Below are 13,250 nucleotides of genomic sequence, written 5' to 3' on the forward strand. Positions count from 1 at the left end.
TCAGTTGCATTTGGTTCCCCAACAATGCTTGATGGAATTTGTGGTAACAAGATTGCAGCCCGTAGAAAGATGGAGATGCTGCAAGTTTGAGAACAACGATTTATTCAAAACATTGGGACTATGACTGTACTGTACATTGTATTGGATCTTATTGTTGGCAACAATTACCCTTAATCCTTCTCCTGTGCAATCTGAGACCCGCCACCCATGATCTGCAACTATGAAAGTTCATGAACCTTTTGCAATATAATGATTCCAGCATCTCAAGTCACCTGGAGGGTCTTCGATAACCTTCAAATAAAGAGGGTTATACAACATTAACGGGCAATTTGGAGTAGACTTTTGAGATCAAGAAATGGTTTTATAAATTGAGATGAAACCGGTGTTGCTTTTAAGAATTCATGTGCTTTCTTAAGGGTGGGTCCATATTCTTCGGCAAGGTTAGTTGCGAGAATTGCTTCAGTGGCAAGAATAGTGTCCCATGTCTGATTGCCACAAGCCTGCCATAAAATGATAACAGTATTTGGTACACACAACTAAAAAAATGCAGATTCAGTTCTCTATCAACCATTCTATAGAGTATTTTAGTCATTGGATATGCTTATCCATCTGAGATTATTGAAATTATTTCTTTTATAAGCTATAGATACACAATGAAACATGTGTATCAACTCCAAACGGGGATTTTTTTTTAATTGACCCAACTGATTTTAGAACTTCACATGTGGTCACTGTCAACCGTTGGGCTCAAGGGTCAATCCTTGTATCATATTTTAGATGGAAATATTCAATTGATTGGTTCCTCAAAAACTTTTGATGATTAAAATAGAACAACAGCCACGTGATTGTACACTAGTTTCTGTTACCATTGGCAAACAAAGCATTTCCAATAATATTTGAGTGGTAAATGCTTGTTTGGTTCTGTGGATGGATCAAAATCCATATATTGATGCCTTTTGTTATTTTAAAAGCAACAGAACTGATGATCATTTCCAATGTCCCGAGGGCAATTGAACTTTGAAGTCTCAACATCTTCCGTGAATTGGTAGTTTGTTTAGACCCATCAATTCCGAGGAATGCAGTAGTTGATTGCTCTAATATAGCCAAAACAGCTTTTTGCATCTGGAGCTACCGAACATGTTTTGTACGAGTTGAGGTTCCCTGTTTGGCTGATATTGTTCAATCTTACTCAATACTCAACTATACATGAACAGTAGAAAATAAAAGAAATTTGCAAAAAGCGAAGGGGTAATGCTATAGTTATCATACCGGAACTTTCATGCCATCTTCAGCAAGCCACAAACAGTCTGGGATCCTTGCAAGGTGAAGCTTGAATGCCTCTGAATTTGGATCTTCCACCCAGCAACTAAGCAGACTTAAGAGCTGTGCGTTTAAGAAAAAGTGAGATAAATGCATCACTGTAATCTGATATAGTCTCAACTTATGTTTTCACTAGGTAAAAGTGAGATAAATGCATCACAGTAAACTTAATGTTTTCATTAGGTAGGCCGTAATTGCACCCATGACCTCAATATTGTGATTCAGAGGTCCCTATCCAGGGCATGAGGTTCAACCCAAGATTTTGCAATTGGAGCTTCTCCCAAATCTTTATTTTAAGTAAAATATTGCTTATTTTGGTCATTGTGCATGTTACCTTCCCTAAAAATGTGTTTTTAAGATACCGAGTATTCTTGTCTTCGTAGTGTATTTTCTGCATTGCTTCTTCTAGAGCCTTCTCTCTCAGCTCGTTAAGAGGCCAGTGCATCAGAAGAGGTTCAATAAACTTATTAAGAAATGTGTAGAGGAAGTCTTGTAATTGGGAATGCGGGTAGTAGAGATCCTCCTGCAACAAACATTTTGATAGAAACTTCATATTCCAATATTTGTTGTGTATGTTGTGATAAAAGATTACCAATCCATATTTTTGGATTGGGATTAACAAAAAGGGTATTTGAAGCATTTCCTGGGGTTACATAGAATCACCCATACATGTTGAAGTTGCAACTTCCAATCTATGCACATAAACACATTCGAGTTAAAGATAAATAGATGCACTTGGATGCATGCATGGTTTTACAATTGCAACTAAAAATTCATGGCAATGGATCTAGATCTAACCTTTGCACATGAACTGCATGCTTTATGCCAGTTTACTTCATGATAGGGACAGGTGTAGAGCTCTTCTCTCAATGTTAAAACCAGTTTCGTGATCGGCCCAACTGCCCTCTTTCCATATAAATATGACATGGGCAAGTAAGCCATGTGAGTTGGACACCAAAGAATAGCTGCATTGCTTGGAAAAAGCTGTGAGATGGAATCCATGGCACAATGTGGGTTAAATATCAAAGATTGAAACCTTTTGTATTGAGCCCATTTCCAACTTCTACAAATACATGCAAAAAATTAGAAGCTTAGAGGCCACCATGCTTGCAACAGAAAATATAAATGCATTGAAGATAAGGCGTATGAAGAGATAGGAATTCTAGGTTTGTCAAGAACAAAACCATCACTTGATATAGTACGTATTTTATTTTGAGCTAGCTATATGATAATTGTGAATCTCAACATAATGGCCATCAATTGGATAGTTAGAACTGCTTGATTGCTGCAATTTTAGAGATATGCTCCATCTGCAATGTGACCCACATTGGGGGGGGGGGGGGGGGGGGCCCCACATTTTCGGTGGTGTGGATTGCCGTATGTGAGGAGATGCGTCACCTGCAATTTTGAAATGATGGTGAATTATCATAGGAGTTTTTTTAATTTTTTAATTTTATTTTTATTTTTAACACACACACACACTCACACCCCGACACGCATGCACGTACTCACACCACAGTGGGATTTCACCACAATGGGCACTCGAACCCATGACCTTGTGTTGAAACTCTTGTGAGTCTACCACCGAGGCATGTGTAAGGACCCTCATAGGAGTTTAGCCCTCCTTTTGTGGACAAGATGTGAATTCATCTAGCACATGGCCACACCTAAATTCCCTAAATGCCCTTTAATTATATTTAAAACCCTTCAATTGTCCTTTCATATGGCCAAGTTTTCACGAGTGGAAAAACTAATTGCGGAAAAAGTTTTGCCCATGGCAACTCGCATTATATCCAGTAGAGTTTATATTTCTCACTGACATATTCATAATAGAGGAACTATATTGCCCTTGCCTTGAGTATACACACTGTAGTCCTAGGATTTCAGTTTACACAAGTGGAGTCCACAGTCACTTGTCTAGCTGTTCGTCTGATGTGATCCACCATTGATGGACTGTGCCCCAAAACTCTTCCACATTGGAAGATCCTAGCCACCAATCTGGGCCCTTTTTCCTTACATGTGTAACGCTGCTATGCTTCTCCCATTTACAGTCAAGTTGCTGGCCGCAGTTTGAAAGGTGAGGATCGTCCTTCGGAGAGGATATTTGGGGCATGGACTGTCTAACAGATCAATAATTTTGATGATTGAAATGCGGGCCCCATTTTTACAATATCAAGATCTGAGCATATGGTGTGTGTACAATAAATTGTGGAGTTCATATTATAAATTGTGATTTCTATCATGCTTCAATTTTATTTTATTTTTTCTAATTATTAGAGGTATGCAGATTCATAAGCAATTAAAGCACAAGAGTTTCTATATATTTTACTATCTTAAACTTCTGAGAATGCCATAATGCAATGCTTGTTTATACTGTACACCAAGTGGTATTCAGCAGAAACATGGATAAAAAGGAAGAGACGAAGGAAGAAGCCAAGCTTATGGGGGAAGTGGAAGATGGCCATCCCATTCATATACTCCAAGTACCTGAGCTAAATTGAATATATACACATTATTCGGTTGTTACTTGGCATCGTTTGATGTGTGTGTGCGTGCGCATGCGTGCGTGTGCGTGCGTATGTATTTTAAATCCAATTGATAGTAGGAAGAAGAAAAAAAGAAGATTTTTGTCATAAATTTATATGGGAAGCTTACTTATATTATTACGTAAGAGATAAGATACACAAGAACTGTTTGTCACATGTAATGACATTTTTCTTACTTCATCATCATCATCTAAGCACTAACCCAACTAATTGTTGGCTACATTCCACTCAATCAAGGACCATATCCTCAGGAGATTTTTCTTACTTGAACAACATCTTCTTTTTGTGGTAAAATTAAAATTGTTGGCAGTGAGGGCTTTGGCTAAATGGTTTTTGATAGGATTTAATCACCACCTAAAAAATCCAAACCATATTGCAGGATCCTTCTTACTAGAGGGATGAAGGTCATGATTTGGTACCTGAAATTCAACCATGGTGTATTCTCATCTCAACATGTAATCATCATTGTTATTTATTCTTAGAACGTAGCTAAGAATCGGAGGATTCGCCTTGCATATACACATCTGCTTGAAGTACATCATGATTGATGCTATCAGATATGACCTGTCATCCGCAAATTTTAATTCTTAGTAAATCTTGCCGGGACTTCTTTGAGCATAGGTGCTTCACATTGACATCTTCTGTTGCCTTAGTGTTGCTATTTTGTTATATTGAAATTGCAATTTTATTTCATTCGATAAACTGAGCTTCTCCATATTATCTTAGATCTTGTTAGGTCTTTACATTATCGGCATCCTCAATAATGTTGTGCTCGATGGTCATTCTTACTATAAAACAACCCTTTCCTGCTGTTGCTCATCATCTCACCAGTTTCAAAGCATTATCAGGACTGGTAGAAAGCTCACCAACTTGAACTACCACCTCTCACAGATTGTTTCCCAGAAGGTATGCTATGTTTCTTCACATGGTATTTTTGACCTTGGGAAATCGAGGAAGAAGCGAAACATAATCAACTTGAATTTTGGACAGCTATTCGAAATCTTAGTGGAACATGTCGGTTTGTAATCTCCTATCTGCTTTTCATGAAAAGAGAAATTTTCCAGTTGTGGGTTCCTTCAAATAACAAGAAGCTAAGGCAGCTATTCAATCAAATGATATTGAGAATGTTTCCTGGTAGTGCCTTTGAGCACAACACTTAGTAGTACCTAGGTACCAAGTAGTGAACAACAGAGCTGTGTATCTAACATTAGCTGTATTTCAAAGCATAAAAAGTAGAATTTAAAATTAGCAGTGATTTCTAAAGATGTATCATTGAAGAAAATACTAAAATAGACCAAAAGAAGTCAATTAAAAAAATTTACTGAAAGCCACATCTTTCCCCAACTTGGCACGCCTGTTATACCACCACGGTCAAGAATCCATTTCCGTGCTTTGGCCACAACTCCATCTTCACCTGCATCAGGTCCTTCTTCAAGCAACCGCAGTGCAACATAGCAAAGCGCAGTGCTAAACATGGTGCTGTGTCCCTCTATATGTAACCCCCAACCACCATAACATGCATGATTAGAAATAACAATGACATTTGTGCCCTTTATCATTGATTCATTGATTTCATTTCTATCCTAAACCATATGAAAGATAACCATTTCGGACAAGCATTCGAATCTTGGAGCTGAGTCTGGCTCTACAATGTGGTGAGTCAACTTGGGCAGCCTTTTGAGTCAGTCACTAGCATTCTAAACAAGTGCCCGAGCCCAATCTAGCTCATTTAGTTCTTCCTACAGAATGATTGCCGGCTTTGCTGCCTTACTTAAATCACATGAATGAGTGTTTAAGAAAAGAGTGTAAGCTATTATCAAGGAAAAAGGTTGTTCGAATTTGTTTCTTCCTTCCCTTCTTTTCAACCAGAAAAAACGGTCTCAAGGGTCACAGCCTCGCAGGTAGAAACCTTAGTTCGGACTGGTAAAAAACTGATTGGAATTTCATCTGTATTTTCACAAACATTAAGACATGTAAATGCACTGTTCAGTTTACCATATGACCTCTTGCAACCTTACCTGATGGTTGTATAAATAGCGACGCAGCTCCTGATGTTCTGGTGATAGACTAGTATTAAGTGTTCCCGTCACATGCATCATTATGATCTGTTTTTTTGTAACATTTCGACTGGTTAGCTTTTCATTTGAAAAAAAAAACAAAGAATCACAAGAACCAATTGAGAGTTATAAGATACTGATAATTTATTCAAGGAAAGCACTCACCAAGACAGGAGTAACAAAGATGGGACCTGCAAAATCCCCTGGCCAGTGCCCATCGCTCCGCTGTATGGTTGAGTGGAAGCTGATTGCCCTCCTTAACGTTGCTATGACTGCATCCTCAGTAATCTCCTCTCCATATTCTAATTTTGCAGGAGGTAGAATTGAACGATATGGATTCTCTCTGGCAAACTGTATTTTGGAGATTGAAAGGAATTCGATACGGTAAGAAAGAAAGATTATTATTATTATTAATTTTTTAATTTTAAAGCTTTTTATTTTATCTTTGTATTGGTCACACACCACTCCAGTATTTTGGAGTTCGTACTATGAATATGCATGTTTGAGAAGGGAATTAGTTAGTCTGGATTAATGGGAATGTGCAGTTTTGGTGTGATCATGCAATCAACATAATTTTTGTAGGCCCTTATCAAATGGTTTTGATTATGCAATCGAGATGTGATTCATGGTGGACCATTCAATCCAATGGTTGTGATGATCATAGGTGGGCCCACTTGGACCAATGAAGTAATTTGTGCTGGATTATTGGTCTTAACCACTCAGAGAATATCCATGGCATCCTTATTTCAGTTTCTACCATAGGCCCACTTTATTACCATACTGTTTGATATGGTGGGCCCTTTGGTGGATTGACAACGCCCCCAATAATCTCCTGCTTGAAAGATCCCTGCCACCCAGTCCTTGCCCATGTTCTAGTTGAGCTTGGACCACTTCTGTTTTTTTTTGTTTTTTTTCCCCTTAACCGCTGTCTCTTGCTAATCGGTTATTTAGAATTACCCTGTTGAAGGAAATTCCTGGGGCATGGTCCATCCACTGTGGGGTCCATAAGATGAAAGTACAGATCACCAAAACCATAGGCCCACATCTAGAAACAAAGGAACAAAATATAACAATGTTTTAACCTTGTTATATTGAAGATGATATAATTGCTGGAAAAGAACCAAAAAAATCCTAACATACCTTTGGGATTGATCAGGTGGGCCTGTTGTGAACACAGTCCGGCCCAAGGATCGGGTGAGTCAACTCATTGGTTAGAACGGCACTGGTTGAATATGGAAACATGGGTCATATTCTCCTGTCCATTTTCTCATACATTTGAGCCCATGTGATGATGAATCACCAGCCTGGCTCTTGGGCCAGGCCATGTTCCAAGTTGATGTAGAGAGGTTCGCAGACACTTTCGTGACCAAGATGGACTAGAGAAGGCCCGATCGGAGGCAGAGGTGATCAGGACCGTCACAACCTTAAAACAGTCATATCTCACAAACCGGAATGAATTTTTCGATATATCGTATATGATTTTGGTGGAGGAGAAGCTACTTTAGTTAATCAACAACGCTACGTTGGCTTGCCCACGTCGGATTTGCAAGATTCCATCAAATGGATAGTGGAAAGTCCATTTTATTTCCGTTTTTACTATAAATAGTAAGTTTTAATTAGATCATAACTTTGGATCAGTTTTAGGAGTAGTGACCAATATGAAAAAAAGGGCTTAGAAAAAATAACGTGTTTAAGCCAAATTAGACACTATTTTTGGTCGAAAACCATGAAGTTTAGTAGGAATCATAACAGTCTATTAATAGTAAGTTTACTATTTATAGTAAGTCACATTTTTAGGGAGTTTGAGTATGAAATTCCATTGTAGGTTTGAGTTTATTTAAAGGATTGTAATTTTTTTTAATCATCAATTAATTTATTTTCAAATTATTAGAAATTATTTATATTTTCATCTTTGAGGAATTTATGTGAGGAGTCTAGAGTAGATCCACAGATTCGGAATAGTTATCCTTGAGAAAGACGGTGATTGATCTCATCACGTCCTTTCCTTCCCCGTGTCACAAGTCAAGCTACTCTTGATGAATGGCTTGGATGTTGTACACACCATCCAGATATCTGCGAACAAACCTTCCAAGGCATGCATGATTCCGTGTAGCCAATGTTCATTTTTAGGTAAAATAGAAAATGGTCCATATTCGAACGGAAAATTCATATGATTAATACTCTACCCGTCGGTCCAATATTTTGATTATGTTCCATCCATAGTTGGGTTAGTGATTTGGACGGTCTGGATTACCATACAACTATTCCATTCCACTATGAGTTAGTTCTGCTGACCAAACCACTTCTTTTAAAACTGAAAGCAAGTGGGACCACATTATTGTAAGGTCAGGACAAACTGAAAACTCGAGTATGCTATAGGAAATGGTACTATAAGGTCAACCTCATGAGAACTTCCCATGAGGTCGAGCTGTGTGGGCCCCACCATGATGTGTGTCGAACATCAACACCGTGCATTTGATGGGTCCCCTTTGTTATGAGATATCCCAAAAATCAGCCGTATACGGAACTCAGGTGGGCCATACCAGCTAAAACCATGTGAAGACATTCTAAAACATATAAAAGTACTTGGTGGGGCCCACCTGAGGTTTGGATGCCACTGAAACTTGGTCTGACCCTTAATCCAAGTGGGACACACACAATGGTTGGGCTGGATTTTTGAACCACATATAACTGGACCCAATAAATAATTATGAATGTTTTAATGGGAGTGTAACCTCTCTCAACTTTTGTATGTGGTGTGGCCCAACCAAATCATGGATTAACTTTATTTTTAAGCCTGTGACCCACCATGAAATGATGCATCTGACTGATGGAGTAGATGTTCAACAACACACATCACGATGGGGCCCACACAGCTGGACCTCATGGTAACAATTCCCATAGAGAGAGAGAGACTTGCATGCAATCTCATCATAAGTTCAGAGCTTTGCTTTGCTTCTTATGGAACCGATTTCTGTGATACTCCTGACGGGCCGCCTCTCCCGCGGGAAAGCGAATTGCGTACTGAGTAAATTCTGTGGGGTCCACCGTAATTTATGTATTTTATCCACTCCGTCCATCCATTTTAACAGATAATTTTAGGGCTTGAACCTAAAAATGAAATATATCCAAATCTCAAGTGGAACACACCATAGGAAACAGTGTGAATTGAACATCTACCGTTGAAAATTTCTTGGGGGCCACAAAAGTTTTGGATAAAGCTTGTATTTGTGTTTTCCCTTCATCCATGTCTGTGTGATCTTATGAACAGGTTGGATGAGAAATAAACATCACTGTGGGCCCTAGAAAGGTTTCAACAGTGGAAGTCATTATTCCAACTATTTCCTATGGTATGGTCCACTTGATCTTTTGGTATGCTTAAATTTTGGTCTCAACCCCTAAAATAAGATGGAAAAACGGATGGACGGCGTGGATGTACCAGATACATTCACGGTGGGCCCAACAGAGTTTACTTAGTACGATAAGAGCGTACTGAGTAACTCAGTACGCAATCCGATTTCCTCTGCCGGGGCCCGTTCTTCGGGTGTCCCGAGTTCTGGGTCTAACACCCAGATCTGCCGGCCGGCGTGATTGTAGAGAGTTCTCAGCCATGGATCGTTGCCTTCGGCTATCTGAAGCTTCCACATTCTTTAAATTCCTACAATCACATACACTTTTCAGCTTAAATTATTTAAGATTTCTAAAACCAAAATCTAATGTAGACTTCTCTTCCTCTTATAAAAGCTTGAAAACTTCAGTCGACCTGAGTCGAGTAACTCGGATGAGTTTCAAAAAGTTTTCTATGAGTTGTAATCACTCTCGATAAAATCTGTTCGAGTTGAGTCAACTCAGCCGAGTCAGGTTGAGTCAGTTAAAGAAGAAACCACAACATTGCTAATCTATTATCTCAATGCAATTGTAGTCGCAGTTTAACAACTCTACCCGACTTGCCGGAATTGACTCGACTCGATCATATTTCATCGACACTAGAGGAAAAATAAAAAAATAAACTTGACTCAACTTGAAAAAACTCGATAAAAGTCAATAAAATTCAACTCCACTCAGAAATCTCAACCATTTTTATGTATTACTTGTACTTTAAAATATTAAATAATACTGAAAGAGCTCAGTAGAACTAGCACGAGTTTTAGAGAACTTGCCTGAGTTTCCGAGTTGACTCAACTCAACTCAGATTGGCTTTGGCGTCAGTTCAAGTTTTTGTCCTTACAAACTATGGTTGCAGTAAAGAAAAATACAAACAGTCCAAAAACATTACAAGATCATTCCTAAAGTTCTTTAATATATAAGTTTTTAGAAAGATAAAATGATAATTTAACATGGTATAATAGCAGAGTGTTTTGTGTTCGAATATTACGAACAACAAACAACAAATACTTCTGCAGTGTATTCTTCCATGAGATCGGCTTGGAGATCGGGAAATCAAGCCCAACCTACAACCTTACATAACGAGAAATGCACAACTTCACCATCTTCAATTAACACAAAGAAAATTCTTCAATTAACATAAAGAAAAAGCTAGAAGAAAATTGCAAAATCATTACCTGTTTGGAAATGAGTAGGATTTGTGAGAAAAGGTGTAGCTTGGAGTGTTATACTTAAATTCCAATCCTACTTATAGAGAAATGGGGAATCTTTTGAAAATCTATATACTTTTATTAAATGAAGACTTCTTCGCTTGGCTAACTCATTGGCTTAGTATATGGAATGAAAAATTCTTTTAAAGCAACTGCAAACATCGTGCATTGACTCCGACCATAGGCATTTAGCTGTCAGGAAATGGATTGCACCATAATCCATTCGGGTAGGGCACTGTGGGGCCTTCCGTGATGTAATGGTTTTATCTATGCCGTTCATCCCTTTCCTCATATCATTTTATAGAATGGTCCTAAAAATGAGGCAGGTCCACAGCTCTAGTGGAACACACTAAAGGAAGCAGCGATGGTAATGACACCCACCGTTGAAACCTTTCTAGGGGCTACCGTGATGTTTTTTACCATCCAACCTATTCATAGGTTCATGTAGCCTAGGATTAAGTGAAAACACAAATATCAGCTTGATCTAAAACTTATACGACTCCCAGGAAGTTTTTAATGGTGGGTGTTCAATCCCCACTTTGTGGTCCACTTAAGCCTTGGTTTTGCCAAAAATGGGTTCGTAACCTAAAATGAACCCGCCTATAAATAGGTAATAATTTCTGATATTTATGGCACTATTCCCCGTGCTTGATTTGACAAAAAAAGGAGGCCACAAAATATTTGTGGGTCCCAACATGATGCATATTGCTTATCCACACCGTTCATACATTATGCCAGATGAATTTATAGCATGAGCCAAAAAATGAGGCATATTGAAAGCTCAAGTAGAGCACGCCATGGGAAAAAGGAAATCGAACACTTACCATTAAAAACCTCCTGGGGCACTGTTTCTTTTGGTGTGGGCCACTTGAGTGTTGGATCTGCCTCATTTCCCAGATCATGCCTCAAAATATTGTGGTAAAATGGATGGACGGAATGGATATATAATACACATCACATTGGGGTCCACATATTTAAATTAACTCTTTGAATTGGTTTCCAAGGGAGAAATTCATTTAATTTTCAAACGGGTGAAATGGTAATAATTACCCATTTACAGGGGTAATTACAAAAGATTTCAAAAAATCAAACTGGCCCTAAACATTGACGAACCACGTGGATAAAATCCTTACATCACGGTGGGCCCCATAGAGCCCTGTCTGGACGGATTATCATCCTGGGGTAGGACGCAATCTGCTTCCTAGTTGTCATTTGTTTTTGGCAGCATGGCCCACCTGATGAGCGGAGGAGATCTTTATAGTGAATCCCGTCTTTTGCATGGCTTAGATATGCAGGGTAAAGGTGGTGTTGTCTGTAGAAGAAGGCGGATTTCCAACAACCGTAGTTGTATGGGGTTTGAGAGCTCGTGTTACCAAGTGTGTATGACGTCCACATTCCTCATGTGTGTCAGCTCATGTTAGTACGTACGGTAAAATAAAATAAAATAAAGCCAAGTAGGCCATTTTCCATGGGGATCAGCTCCCGCCGTTAATACTTTCATGGGGCTTACAATAATGTCACAAATCTATCCAAGTCATGAAATTATGAAAGGGCATGAGCTCAAAAATTAGGCAAATCCAAAACTCAGGTAGGTTACCCCGACGGGGAAAGTGGATGATGAAAACGACCACCATTGATTCTTTCATAAAACCCACAATGATGCTTATGCGATATTCACTCCATCCATCAAATTGGCCAACTCAAGATAAGGTTGGAAGTCCAAAAACTATGCAGGCCACCTCATAGGAAACAATGCAGGATACAAGTACCCACCTTTGATACCTACATGTGGGCCACCATCATCTCTATGTTCCATCCAATCATTTCATAAGGCGATGCTCACAAAGATGAAGCGAAAAAACAAATATCAGCTTTGTCTAAAACTTTTATGAGCCCCACTAAAGTTTCAATAGTATGTATTTAATCCTAACATTTCTTGCAATTTGGCTCACCCAACTTTTGGGTCTGGCTAGCTTTTGAGCTCACGTCCTTACATGAGCTCGTGAAAATGATGGACAAAGCGCAGAACTTTCACTTATCTAAAGGAATGTTCATCACATGCAATAGAGTAAAGCAATGGTCAAAGAAATGCAAGATTATCTTTTAGCTTGGGGGGGGGGGGTGGGGGTTTGTTGATCCTGATCCTCTAAAAGAAGAGGTATCTTCCTAATCTATCGCACGTGAAAGGAGTCAAGAGAACCACCATCTATTACTTTGATAGAGTTGAAGGAAATGCTTCATGTCTACTAGGTGGACCCCACACTTCACACGTATGAAGGAGAAGAGAAGGGATGATGATGGTGAAAAGGAATATGTAAAACTCTCCATCTTTTCTCTTTCCACGATGGTTTTGTTGTACCCTGCTGTGGGGGAAGGGATCATTTGATTCACCTCATACATGCATACACTGATAACCTATGTTGGAGTTGGTGCCCTGGAAAATTCATGTGTGCCATAATCATCTGGCAATATGGATGTGATAAGGATCGATCTTGGTTGTTGATCTTAATCATCTTGGACATGTTTTATATGCCTTATAAAAATATAGTGTTACCTTAATCTTATTCTTTATTGGTTGTATGAGGAGTACGCATTGCATCCACTAATCCTTGGAAACTTTAGACTGGACACAATATTAGTCACTGATGGAGGAGAGTTGTCTTCCATAGATCTCAACATCCTTATAATTCATGATTGACATGGATACTTAGAATATATCAGTGGACATCATT

General features: G+C 38.8%; 1 pseudogene; it reads right to left on the reverse strand.

Moving 5' to 3' along the window:
* LOC131256260 (cycloartenol synthase-like) lies at positions 1-2,322 on the reverse strand (annotated as a pseudogene).
* Between the last annotated feature and the right edge of the window lie 10,928 nt (positions 2,323-13,250).

The sequence above is a fragment of the Magnolia sinica genome, chromosome 9 (assembly GCF_029962835.1).
Source record: "Magnolia sinica isolate HGM2019 chromosome 9, MsV1, whole genome shotgun sequence".
Taxonomy (NCBI): Eukaryota; Viridiplantae; Streptophyta; class Magnoliopsida; order Magnoliales; family Magnoliaceae; genus Magnolia; species Magnolia sinica.